This window comes from Sebastes fasciatus, chromosome 10 (genome assembly GCF_043250625.1).
Source record: "Sebastes fasciatus isolate fSebFas1 chromosome 10, fSebFas1.pri, whole genome shotgun sequence".
NCBI lineage: Eukaryota > Metazoa > Chordata > Actinopteri > Perciformes > Sebastidae > Sebastes > Sebastes fasciatus.
The window spans coordinates 21,248,047-21,262,777 of record NC_133804.1 but is presented as its reverse complement, the minus strand read 5'-3'; positions in this window follow the sequence as shown (position 1 = coordinate 21,262,777).

The window sequence follows — 14,731 nt, the reverse complement described above, 5'->3', positions numbered from 1 at the left end:
GTTTATGTATCATAATTGTATTTACTATTAGATTATATACATTAATAACATTTTTTTTATTAAAAAAAAAGCCTTTTCATGTGGCCTGCCTCTGTCCGTGGTGCTGAAAAGCGCGCAACCCTCAGCGGATGGATGCGTTGATCCGCTGGAGTGTTGCGCGCTTTTCAGCACTACGGACAGAGGCAGGCTCTTTTTTTAATGAAAACACAATTCATAAATGGGCCATATAACTAGGGTGTTCATTTTTTTGGATGGGGGGGGGGGGGGGAATATAACGCTATATGTTTAAATATTTAATCTGTAACTCTTTGCTAAGGCTCTCTGGGATTTCTTCGCTTTGGCAACACTCTCGTTTCTCTCTCTCTCTTTGCGTAATGTGTGTCTGCTGCTGGTGTTGGTGTCTGTGGTGTGTATAAGACTGCCCAGTGGTTCAGTTAAACCTGTTTTTTATTGACTTGTTTTGGCACAGAGAAAGCTCCAGCTCCTTATCTCCCTCAGTTTCACATAAAACCTTATTCTAACTATTCTGGCTGACATCACAATTCTCTTTTGTATTGTTTGCACTTTTGGAAAGTATTACCAGTATTAATCTAGTCTGGCACGGTAGTCTTTCCTTTTTTTGCAATTCTGTATTCATCTCGTCCTGCTACGTTGCAAAACTCACTGCCCTTGCAAAGGAAGGTTTTTGTTTTTTGCCACCACTGTGTTATATTTATATATCTATATTTGATCGTGCTGTTTTAATGAGTCTGGATTGTTTTGTCACCCAAAGTTCACAGTAGCTGTTTGAGCACTGAACTTGTATCCCTCCAGGGTAACTAAACCTTATAGGTTAGAGACCTGCTGCAGTTTTTCCTTTTTATTTCCTGTTCTCGGTCCAGAATCGGAGCTCATTAAAAATGAAACAGGTTAAACACAAAGAAGTTATATCCTTTGCAATTATGTTTGCTGCAGTGTAAAAACTGTGAGGTCTGGTCAAGTGACCTCCTAAACCTTTATTTATGAAATATTGGATTTTTTTTAATATTTGTCCACATTATGTAAAAGGTCTAAGCATTAATTGGGTGGCCATGTGTTTTGGTGTCTTAAAAACACAGAAAGCAGGATTGTTCCAGCAGTGACACAGTTAAACACTGGAGGTGGGGGAGCTGTTCATGGTACTGAAGGTTTTTAACCCCAGCTGCTTACGATGATTACAGTTTAGGATATACAAACAGTAAGTTCTATTCACATCATATAAAAGTAGTTATTAGTTATGTGTCATTTAGAGTAGCAGCTGATTCAGAGTTAATCAGTCCAATGGATTAAGAAAGTGGTCAGTATGCAGATTCACATATATTGAGGAACTAATCCTTAGATGCCCACCATTAACATTAAGTTTAGCACATATTTTCATGTATCTTATTATTAGATTTTTATATAGTTTTTCCTTATCTCCAGTAAAGTCTATCTCTTCTATTCAGTCTTTTGTGACAGATGGCTGATACAGTGTGTGATAAGATAACTATATCACTACAACTGATACATTTGACAGATACTTTTTTAGAAATGTGCTGTTTTATTGAATTACACTTAACAATATGAAAAATAGCTTTTGCACCGTACTCAAAAGTATCATATTTCTTCAGTTTTCTGCCTTCATCCCTCAGACTTAATGTCACGCAGAAAGAGACCATCAACAACACAAGACTGAAAGAGGATGCAGCGATTTTTACATCCAAAACCTCCAGCCTTGTTCTTTTGGTCATCGCAACACTTTGCCAGACAAAGACAAATGAGAGGATAAAACCTGCAAAACATTGTGTTAAAGTTCAATTTTAACTGACATTTTAAAAGCTGGAGCAAATTGGATCTGTCAATTGAAATATCAACTTTTGTTTCTTTATTAGGAAAGTTATATTATATTTTTGGTCCATATTGAGTTTTGTGTTTATATCTGCATCTGAAAGAGATGTTTTATTTTACCTCATGTTACAACTGTGGGGAGAAATCTTTACTACTTTTTAAATACTTTCTTTCTATTAAAAAAAAAGTATTAAAACTCTCTGGACTTTAGCTAACTAGATCAATAAGGGAGGTCAGTCATTTTATGTGTGCTAAACTCTGGAGGCCCATAAACCCTTTATGGGGATTTAAGCCCCAGAAATGGCACATTATTGCATTAAAGAGCCTGTTGTTATTGCCATACATCTGTTTTGTTTAAAAACACTCACTTTGAGTCCTGGTAATATACAACAGTGACATCAACACCATAAAGCTAATGGCAAGTGAAGGTCTGCATAATACATAATACAGTTGCTAATAATGAGACGTTACTCTTTAAAAACCTGTCTCTCACTGTGCCATCTTATAATGTGAAGCACTGTGTGATTGGTGGAATTGGAAAGTCCAATAAGCAGCTTATGAGCTGAGTGATTATGAAACACTTGATTTTGACATTTAGAGGCTCTTACAAGACATTTATACGCAGTATATGGTAATAGTTATGTAGCTCGTGTTAAATGGGAACCCTGACATTTACAGTAAATTTGAGCAAAGTTGGGACACTTGGAAATGAGATGGAACATCTGTCCTTCAGCTACTACTGCCAAGTGGCCTATTTACAGTTCTCCTCACACATTTGAGCTCCAGAGACTCTACAATGTGGACAACACCAGTACACTTCTCCAAGGGGCTGGTTCAGATGTAACAACTTATTTAAAACATTGGTTGTAGATTTTAAAATGAATAGATTATTCAAAATCCTGAAATATAAGGCTTCAAAATATAACGTTTACACTATAGTTGACAACTTAAATGCATCTTAAATTCTGTTTTATTTTAAGTACTGAAAATGCTGATATTTATGACAAATATATATTGAGAAAGAATTAGAGAAACATGGTACAGGACACAGGAACATTATGTAGCACAGTGGTCTGCTCACATATTGGAAAATTTAACAGACATCAGGCCATTAAATAGGTGTTGTATGTTGCTATAAGCACCATAGATGTGGGTCAATAGGGGCCTGCTACACCCAATAGTAGGTTTTATCATCTATTCACATGATAGATCACCGAAAGAAGGAATAAAAGAAGACAACAGAGACCTCTAGCAACCGTAGTCATTATGACAGGAGCAGAAGCAGAAGTCAGGCGCTGTAGTATAGACAGCTTGAAACTCCATATTGGGTGGAGGTTGGGACGATGGATGGAATTCAAAACAATTTTCATCCACTGGGATTCCCATCCTTTGTGAAAATGTTCCGTGTTAAATATCTGTGAATAATATTATTTTTCTTAAATAAAAATATTTTTAAAAAAGTATCACTTTCACTTTTGAAACGTAGTTATTTTAAAATAAAACACAATGTTCTCCCCTAAAGCTAACCAAGTGGTTTTGTTGCATAAACCTAAAAAAAGCCTTTTTGTTTGTGTTCAAAACGTAACCTTTCATTCAGTTTTACAATGTCCTACAACGTGTTGCTTTTAGGTTTCACGTTTACAAAGTAGTAGGCATAGCAGGCCCCTTTTGACCCACATCTATGGTGCTTAAAGCGACCGATAACGTCTATTTAATGGCCTGATAACAGTCGAATCAGGTGCTTATATTGATAGATACATTACAGTGAGCATCAGCAGTGGGATGAAGGTTTTTGCTTGTTTCCTTTCAGATTTTACTTTAAGCCCCGGCTTTCAAACATCAGGAAAAACACCTCAATATCAGATGTAACCTCAGGATATTTTTATGCTTTTGAACAGAAAACCAGATATGTTCGTGTATCATTTTTAACCATTGTTGATTGTCATTGTGTTGTTATAGCAGCTTAGTCAGAGACTCACTCAAGTATCCAATCCAGGCCCACTTCAGTCAGGTATTCTGGAAAGGAGGAGGGGGGGTGCTCTGGAAGATAAAGGATACGAACAGCTGTAGGGGATCCAATTTTGAATAATACAGATCAAAATATCTGAAACAAAGCACAGGGGAGCTGTGTCCCAGCGGTAAATTTACTGTTGTACATTCCCTACGCTGCAAATGCAGATGGTAAAAGGAAAAGAGAGAGCAAGGGAGGAGAGAAGGAAAACAAGAATGATGAAACAAGATTAAAGTTGTGTGGTTTTGTGTGTGTGTGTGTTGGAGACAAGCGAGAAGGAAACGAGATGGGAAAAGTTTGCGGGTGATGTTTGAAAGCGAGCAGTGGGGTGTGATAGACTGTTTCTTAATGAGCTATGTGTCTGTTACTTAACTTGTGCATGAGAACTTCAGTTCCACTTGAGCGGCTCCAGAGAAAAGCTCTGTCAGTCTGCCGGAGAAATGGACCATGATCATAAAGCATATCAGCCTCCTAGATGATATCTGCCTGGGCTGTCCCACTGTGCAAGGTGCAAATGTGTTGGAAAATGTAACATTTCCCATCACACAACAATGCACATTTCTGCCGGGTGCTCTTGGGGGCATTCGTAAATCCAATCATACATCTGACGTTCCACATAGGATGAAAAGAGGAAACTCATAGAGCATGAAACCCACCAGCAAATGGGATAAAGAGTATAAATGTGATAGATGTGTTTGTACGCCGGGTACGTATCCTAATCAGTTCCTCATCAAGGACTTCAGTGGCGGTAAACAGAACATGTTGTTGACTTGCCCAATCTAAAAACAGGACTAATCTAGCATCCAAATAATAATGGGATAAAATGCAGCATGTAAACACATTAAGCCCATCTGACTCCTTTAGAAACAACCCACCAATCGGCTTTGATGTTTCCCTCTGTCATTCGGGCACCACTGCATTTATTTGTCATATTTTTCAAAGCAAAGAGACGGGAGCCTTTTTTTTGTCATTTCCCTTGATATCTGTGTAATAAGCTGGTTTGGAAAAGTTCTAAATGATCACAGTATTTCTTTGTTGAGCTGAAAAAGAAGTTTTAGCCTCAAAAATGAGAAAGGACAAAAAAAAACTAAATGAACATGTCCTAAATAAATTGATTAAAAGGGGACACATTTATACTTTAAAAAGTATGTCAGCTAGTTTTGATTTTCTCTCCACTGAGACATCATTGGAGGATGTGATACCACAACAGCCAATTATAGATAAGAGCGCAAATTGTTTTAAATAAAATGTAACTATTGTTACAAGTTGACACGGGGACATTTCAATTCCAGATAACTACTAAGCTTCGTTTGACCTCCAACTGCAGGAGTATCTTCATTCTCATGTGCTGTATGGTCCAGCCAGCTGTGGAGGAGTTAGAGAGTGAAGTCAGGGGATTTGTAATCATTAGCTGGCATGCTCGCCACATGGACATGTAGAAACGTTGCTGGTGTTTTGGGGCATCTGTTGGTGCTTTAAAAATATACAAATCAGGATTGCGCAGCAGGACTGTGAGGTTTAATGAGGCAGGTTAACGTCGCAGAGGAGCTGTCCAGGGTGCTGAAAGAAGCCATTCACCACATTGCAACAGAAAAACAGTCTTCCTCCAAATCAGAAATGGACTGACTTTTGTCTTAGACTTAGGAGAAAGAACAATGGTGCTCTAAAGTGGAAACCACATTCAAAATTCCTCCAAACTCTACCCCAGGAAAACTGTTAATTTTGGTTAAAAGGCTAGAGTGTAGGATTTTGGGGGATCTATAGGCAGAAATGGAATATAATATTCATAACAATGTTTTCACTAGTGTATAATCACCTGAAACTAAGAAGTGTTGTGTTTTTGTTAGCTTAGAATGAGCCCTTCATATCTAGATAGGGAGAGGGGCCTCTTCACCGACTCCTCAATGTTTCTACAGTAGCCCAGAACGGACAAACCAAACACTGACTATAGTGAGAGCCTTTTGTGTTTTTACATGACCTAAAGGCCACCGTAGTCCTCCGACATGCTTGTGAAATTGCAGTATGTGAGCCGCAGGGTGAAAAACCTTGGTACCGCCAGCAGCTGTCTGAATTTTGGTGCTCCTATAGTAGACAAGACGAAAGTACTGAAAGATAACACAGCGTTACCACGGTTTTGCACTCGGCGGCTTGCGTTTCCACAATCATGGAAAGGGAGGAGTGAGCGGAGGGGTGGTTTCAATCTGCAACCATACCACTGCCACCAAATCCTACACACTGTACCTTTAAAGGAACAAAATATAACGTGTCAATCAGTGAGGATTTGCCAAAATTTAGGATTGAGCAGCAGGCCTGTGAGGGTTAATGGAGGACTGCAGGCAAAGGAGCGCTTTCTATGGAGCAACAGGCCCTAAAATCAGAGAACCGACTGTCTGATTTTTATCTTAAAAGTAGGTGAAAGAACAGTGATGCCCTAAAGTAGAGGACCACATTAAAAAAACACACAGATTTAGAGACAAATCAGAAGAGAGAGGAAAGCAAAAGAGGTCGGAAAGTCGGCGTGATTAAAAGTTTGCTGAATCGTCCTCCAGCATGACATCATCTATTCCTCTATCAACACAGACAAGACACAGACAGTGAGGCAGCCAGTGAGGGCACAGCCAAGGACAGGAAAGTAAATAGTGAATAGGTACAGATTTAAAAAAAAAAAAAAAAGTTGTTCAATGGTATAGACAAGGAATGCAGAAAAACATGTCAGGGTCTCTAACACTACTGTACCGCTGGTGTTGTGTTCAGGGTCTAAACATATTCTAGAGGAGCAGAGGACACAGAGGAGGAGAAAACAGTGTTATAAACTGGCAATGACACTCAGAGGTTATCTTCTTACAGCAGCCCACTGTTCGAGAGGACACAACGGGAAGAGAGATGCACTGCAATGCAGCATATAGCACCAGAACCTGCTGGGACTCCCTCCAGGGTAGGTGAAGAGGCAACATGCCGGTTCACCAAGGTTTCTTGACCCGGGCAGTCAGGAGAGCCATTCTCAGGAGGAGTTCCTCACCAGAGAACAACAGTATCCCCGGGGAGGGATGTTTGACACCATCTCAGAGCTATTACCTGCCCCCTCTTCACATTGTTCACATATGAACAACTTTGAGAGCTATTTCCTCTCACTAGGAAGTTTACTTTTTGATTTGACTTCATTAGATATGATATTATATCCTATCATCATTTTAGTGCAGTTAATCGATTACAATTTTGAATCGTGATTAATCGCACGTTTTTGTCTGTTCGAAATGTACCTTAAAGGGAGATTTGTCAAGATTATAATACTCTTATCAACATGGGAGTGGGTAAACATGCTTGCTTTATGCTAATGTATGTATATATTTATTATTGGAAATTGATTAATAAAACAAAACAATGATAAATATTGTCCAGAAACCCTCACAGCTACTGCATTTATAAAAAAAAACAATGCTCAAATCATAACATGGCAAACTCAAGACCAACAGGCAAAAACAGCTGACTTGACTATGACTTGCTCCAAACTGCATGTGATTATCATAAAGTGGGCATGTCTGTAAAGGGGAGACTCGTGGGTACCCATAGAACCCATTTTCATTCACATATCTTGAGGTCAGAGGTCAAGGGACCCCTTTGAAAATGGCCATGACAGCTTTTCCTTGCCAAAATTTAGCATAAGTTTGGAGCGTTATTTAACCTTGTTCCCGACAAGCTAGTATGACACAGTTGGTACCAATGGATTCCTTAGATTTTACACAAGCTTTAAAACTTAGCCTGATACAACCCAAAAATCGCAAGTTGCATTAATGCTTTAAATAAATTGGTGGCTTTAAAATTAATTTGCGTTAACGCGTTATTTTTGCGTTATCTTTGCGTTATCTTTGACAGCCATACATCATTTCTCTAACTGGTTTGTGCTTCACAGACAACAAGAAAGAAATAGAATAAAAGAAAAAAGGAACAAATCCGAGACAATTCTGTGCTTAAATAAAGGACATTTTCACAATTGGCCTGTTACATCATCTTAAGTGAACTACATTGTGCTTTCTTTATGGTGTGTGAATATAGTCTGGATCAGACAATGGGTTATTTAATATATATTTAGGACAGAAAATGAAAAACTGATCTGCAGAGAACAACTGTTAAACCCACTGATCCCTTACATTTGATTATTTCTGAACTTTGCTGACAGGTTCAATTGTTACTTTTTGTGTGTAATCATATTAAGCGGTATGTGCTTACATGTACAGTGCCTGCAAATCCTACACCAGGCAAAAGCGTTGAGAGCATTATTGCGGATTCAGTGATCTTACTGCCAATAACCAAAACCGAAAAACAAAACAAAGAAGAAAGAGAGGCACTAAAGACCAGAGGAGAAAAGGAAGGTCCACAATGTGTGAGCAGACAGTGTCCACACAGAGAGCTGGTTAATGATCAAACGAATGCTCGAAAACAGCTCCTTCAAACCTGTGTCACATTTCCGGATACTGTCAGTCTAAATCAAGTCTCCTTCAGTGCTCAACAAATCACTCATTCCTTCAAACATCTGACACTGACCGGGTCTGACTGCCAATTAAGAAGACTTTTCTCCCTCTCTGTCTATCAATCTGTCTCTATACTGTATGTCTTTCCTTCATATTCTTTAGTGCAGGTCAAAATAATCCCAGAGGAGCGTTCTCTGCCGCGTACCAAGACAGTCAATCTAAAAGATGATTTCTTGGCATGCCTGATCAAAAATTTATTAATATTCACCAAGGAGGCATTTAACATTCAACTGGCAGATTCTCAAAGATCAAGAGCAGCAGTGTGTGTCTACAAAAGTATCTGAAATGATTGACTCTTAAACTATAAAAAAGGCAACAACTGTCAGTGTGTAAGTTATTTAGTAGAAAGAGCGGGCAGAGAAGATTGATCCCTGTCTCATCTCAAGTATAATATATCAAATACATACAATGAAAATCCTACATAGAGAATAGTTGCATTTTTAAAGACTTCACTTCGTTTCATTGAGGAGGTCTGCTGCACTAAAGGGAGACGGGATCTTTTGCAGCAACAGCCAGAGAAGAAAGAAACTTAAAGTTGTGTATTCACGGCCGTGCCCTGCTGCATATAGCTGAACCACACAAGAAACTCAGTTACCTCTGCTGCCTCTCCACAAGGTTGTTACTGTAGACAGTTCTTGCAAATCTGTACTTGAGTTTTCACACCATACAGTTCTGTTTCAATGGGGAGAGAGTGATCGAAAGAAGGGTTTGATTCTATGAATTTATTCAACCTAGTGTGCATTTCCTGAATTAAAGACAACCTCTTATTGGCTCTCTGTTGAAGATTTAGTTGTTTTCCGATTTATGTACATGTATTAAAAGTCCTATCAACAATTTGGGAGGAATATCAGATTCCAGTCCAGTGTATTTTTAACTTTCCTGGTGGTGCCGGTGATAAAACAAAGAGCCTCAAGTGTGATAAAAGTCAACTTTTCATGAACTTTGGAAAACACCCATTTTCAAAAGTCATACATTACGTTATTCCTATGGTTCTAAGACAGTCCAAAAAATATTAGTAAACGTGAACAACTCTCTCCCACATCCAAAAACTAGAGTGCTAAAACTAAAACTTGTGATGTCATCAAGTATACAGTAAAGTGTGGAACTGCTTATACTTACTGCCATAGACAATGAATAGGGAGAGATGTTATAGATGATACTGAGAGCACCCGGGGGAATGTTCCAAGCATATGGGAAGATTTTCTGTTTCACACCGTGGACTGTCTTAGACCATATAGGAATAACATGTATGAATTTTGAAAAGAAGCGTAGTTCCCCTTTAAGCTTGGCCACATTGCAGCCTAAGAACAACACCTTCTCTGGTTTATGCCTCTTTCTGACTTTCTCCCATCCCACATATTTCCTCACTTTTCCTCCACAACTATTCCCTCACTTGAGTTTTTCTCCCACTTCCCACCCGGTCTCTCTGGCTTGTTCTCATTTCTTCCAAGAGTCTGATCATCCAGCCTGTCATTTTTTTTCTTGCTCCCACAACCCAAAACTTGTTCTAGCTGCAAGCTTCCTCTCTCAGCTCTCTCTTCACTTCCCCTTCAGCTTTAAAATGCTCAAGTACTAGTTTATTCTCTGAACTTTTTCATCGTCTGACTTTTTTATATTACTCTTAACTGCCCCGTCTCTCAATCGCTCCCCCCTCAACTCTCTGCGGACTTTGCATCATGGCTCAGGATGAGTCTCAGAGCGCCCCTCTTATCTGTTTCTCCGGGTGCAACCCAAATTGTTTCGGACAGGCACGGCATGGCTGCAAGTGCCAGAGGTCCTTTTGTTGGCCAATGATTCAGATAGTTGAAAACATTCACACGCCGAGAGGCACACAGATAGAAGGATACAACACAGAGAGACAACGCAGCCTGTTAACTGTCTCCCTTTGAGCTCCACAGCAGGGTCAGGCAGGTTTATACATTATCACACAAACAGCGCCAAATCCTTTCCAAGGGCAGCGGAGAGGTTTCATGGGTTGCACAGTTAGAGCAGAACTTGAATCATGCTGCTGCTGTCAGTAAAGAACACATCCCTGAATAGTGGAAAGTTAAACTAAAGATTATTTTGAATTTAGCACACAGCTAGGCCTCATAAGAACTTGAAACATGACCTTTTATTTGGGAGAAAATGTGTATAACCCCCAGACCAAGAAGCACAATGCTATAATACAGAAAGAGAAGAGAAGAATATAATTGACCAGTTGAGGAGTGGAGTCTGGGAGGATCTGTTATGCACTATGAATATCCTGTGAGTTAGAGGCAATGCTAAACTCTTACCTGGGGCACTTACTTAGATCTTCAATATTCTCTTATCACACACTGAGAAATAACTTTCTTCACACGTACAAACACACACGGGGTGTGAAATCTAATCCCCACCTTCTGTTACCGCAGCTGCCACCTGTGCAGATTCCTTCCTCTTCCTCCCTCATCTCGTTCTTCAGAAAAACAAATGAATCACTGGTGAAGGGAGAAGAGAGAAAAGGAAGGGGAAAAATAAGAGACAAACAAATGAAACACAGCCAGGGGTGCCAGGTTGGCAGCTTATCGGCATCTAGTAAGTTCAAAACAATACAAGAAGCTGGGAAAAGACACTACTGGAGAAAACATATGATAGTAAAGCAACTGTTAAACAAGTGAGGCTGTTACTTAAGTACAACTCTGAGGTACTTGTACTTACTGTAGTAATACAGTAAGGTTGCTGCTGCTCTAACCAGGATGTACGTGGAATAGGGTCAGGTTATAATGTCAGGGGACAGCGCTGCAGAAGCCAAGAAAGTTTTTGACTAGAAGGTTGTTTGTTAAAATTCACTGAGCAGGTGGGGAAAATCTGGACTGAAATGGTGGATGAAATTACCATTGAGATATCCCTGAGCAATGTGTTGTGGCCTTGTTAAGAGTTTCAGACGCACAATAGAGGCTCCTGAGCCAGTCGAGGTCACATACAGTATGAATACATGGCAAGCCATAGAAAGTGGATCTATTGGTTGGCATTGAACAAGTCAGCACAAAAAGATTTGGATAGAGGTTGAATTCTGACTTGAAATACAAAACAAAACAATATACTCCCCATAGTCCATTCTTTATCTTTGATGTACTAGACTGAGCACAGAGCTGCAACTTTGAATCTTAAGGCTTTTTTTATGGCTATTCTGTATTGTCAAGTACTACGTGTTATTTTTTTGCGCGTGTGTGTGGCCACTTAATGGTGATCAGTTTTTTTACAGATAAAAAAGTGACAGCATCGATAATAATTTAAACAGAGGTGATGTGCATGTAATTACTCTCTTGTTTGATTCCAGTTTATCATCACATGCTGCATCGTTTTCAGACAGACTAACAACGCAGCCAGTGTCGCCTGGGAATTCTGTTACCTCGAAACAAGAAACGATTATTACAGCCAGACAATTAAGACAACTAATGCTGGCCAATTTGTTACTGACCACCCAACACACATCCACTCCTCTCTGCCTCTAGGTTCTCTGCAAGTGCTGTACACATGGGGGTCATTAAACCGAGAATTATATAGCCTAAAATAAACAAATTAAGGTCTTAAAACTAGATTTTGACAGGGGCCAAAAGATGAGGTAATAATACTGGATCCATCTTAGTTTATATTGTACATGGTGCATGGTATATGGTGCAATTTCCTTAACAAATGTGATAGTATTTGACATGAATTGCTAACAACAGTGTCACTCGCACAATGTCCCTCTATATTTCACCTGCTTGGCAGTAATGTTAGCTGACCAGATGGAGGTCTCTCCATGAATCACTGCTGATCCTAGTGTTGGCTTTTCCTGCCTCAGCCTCCCGACCGCAGTCAGAACAGGGGAGACACCAGCCGGCACCCGGTCAGAGACGATAACGTAACTCGTTGCGGAGCCCCGTCACTTCACAAGACACGGGAAACCTCTGTTGGTGTGGAGGAGCTGCAGATTTTATTTCTGCGCAAATATCCACTGTACATTCACTAGATATTCTCAGAGCTAAACTAACTCTTCTGCAGTGTGCAGTGTGCACGCGTGCACGTGAGGTGGAGCGAGCTGTGAGTGAAGGCAGGCAGGCAGAGGAGCAGATGAGCAGTGCAGCAGAGACTCCGGCCCTGGAGACCAAAGCTACGGTCACCCCCGCGTCCACCAACCGCGGCCAACACTGTTTAACAGACGGGCTTCACTAGATATAACTTTGCGGTTTTGGTGCTTCCGTGTAGTTTGTGTTGGAGTCTTGTCTGAACAGCGTAGCCACACGCAAGAGCGCATGGGACACCGACCCGGATTGATTTATACGTGTAAGAAGTTACAAACAGTCCCTTAAAGGGAACCGAGCCATTGTTTATGTTATAAAATCCCCCTGTGTTTTTCTGTCTGTCTGTGAAAAAGGTCCATTGTCTGGCCTTTTGGAAAGAAGTATGCAGTTGTTTCCCTGGTAAGCCTTGTTTTGGGAAGAAGATGCAAAGAGAGGTTTGGTGAGAAGTGGTGGTCTCGATGGGTTTCCGTGTTGTTAAGAGAACAGCGAAATATAATTGTCTCATTATTTCTCATGAAACTACAGTAGGCTATGTGAACTGTGTGTGTTCAATGCACCCCAAGGACACATAGAGTTTCCAACAGGCCTGATGGTTTTTATTGCATAAACTGGGGAACTGTGTAGACTATCAGGATATCAGCATCCCTTGCTCTGGATTTGTTTGTGAGCAAAATCACAGTGGTGATTCCAGTATAAGCCATCAGTGAGCCTCCCCCTTACCAAAAAGATTTAGTTTATGCAAGTGTGCTAATAGTATACTTTTTTAAAACTTAAAATAAGAGAATATGCTTTCAGTTCACTTTTTAGTATAGAAAAGTCTAAAGTATATTTTGCTTACACTGTTGTGCTTACTTTTTGATAGAGTGGCCTATTTAGGTGTGGGAGAGTTTGTAAGTGCTTTGATATGAATTTATGTTAATCTACATTTTTGCATTTTCCGTTCATTGTGGAGGCGAGAAAAAGTATTTCTATTTTTTTTTTTTAATCTCATCACAAAACATCAAGCCAAATAGCAAAAGGAGTAAGTCTCTTTATGTAATGTATAAATTATTGGCTAAGTACAATAAGTTAAAGAAAACGTACAAGTATGCTTGCAGTAAAAACTATTAAACTAGTAGTTTACAGAGTATACTTTAACGTGCACGTTCATAAACTAAAAAGTGGGCTGTAAGAACTAGTAAACTAACAGTATACTTAGAAGTTCACTTGTGGTATAGTTCACTTCATGGTATAGTTGTAGTACAAAATACAACTTAGATGTAATCTAGTTGTGTAATCGAAGTTTACTGTTCTTACACTTAAAGTACACTTAGATGTACTTTTATTAACTAAAAACTGGGCCGATTTAGTCAAAATAAGTATTGAAGTAGTACACTTGCACGGCTAGTACATTTATATTAGTATATTTATTACATAAAGTATACTTACTTGATACATGTAAGGGCCTCTGTCACACCAAAATTATGATTAACTATCAGCTAGTATCTCTTGCTCTTATTCATGAAATAGGACTTTATGATGAGACACTACACAATATCTAATCTGGTAAGTGTAGAGGAAGAAGAAGAAGAAGAAGAAGAACAACAACAACAACAAAAAGGCTAGTAAAACGGTGAGTTTGTGCTCCCATTTTAATGTTTTTACTTAAGTTACTATTATTTATTGATATTAACCCCTGGCATGTTTTGAATTTTATATTTGTTTGTTTTTATTTATCCCTTCATTTCCTTTATATGTATTGTTTACCTATATAACAGTTTAATTGTTCTTTGTATTGTTCACACATTTAAAATAAAGTCTATTTACTGCCCCCTGTCTGTGCATGCAACTCAAGGAAACACCTGTTTTCAGCAGAGCAATGTAACTCTGATGAACTCTGATGCTAACAACAACAGCTACCAGACCCACACCACCATACTTACGGTATTTTGGAAGACGGACAGTGTAGTTTTGAGCAAAGTTATGTCAGCGACACAGTTTTCCGTCAGTGCTGAGCTAACGCTGCTGTTCTCCCCCAGCCTGTGGACGCACTCTGGACGCTGTGACTTGTATCCGTGTGGAGGAGGAGGACACTTTTCATCCATGCACTAGGAAGAGGAAGAAGATGAAGAAGTTCAGCACATGCCATGGACACCTAACTCCGAAGTAGACCTACAAACAGTAAGTCGTTTTTTCATTTGCACGTTATTAGTGGTGTGTTTCTGTTGTGTCGGCCGCTGTGCCACATATAATATGCCTCAAGTATACTTGTTGTTGTGACCTCCAAAACTTGTGCCACATGCAGCAGAGCCCATGGCACTGTGGTGTCTTATTAACTT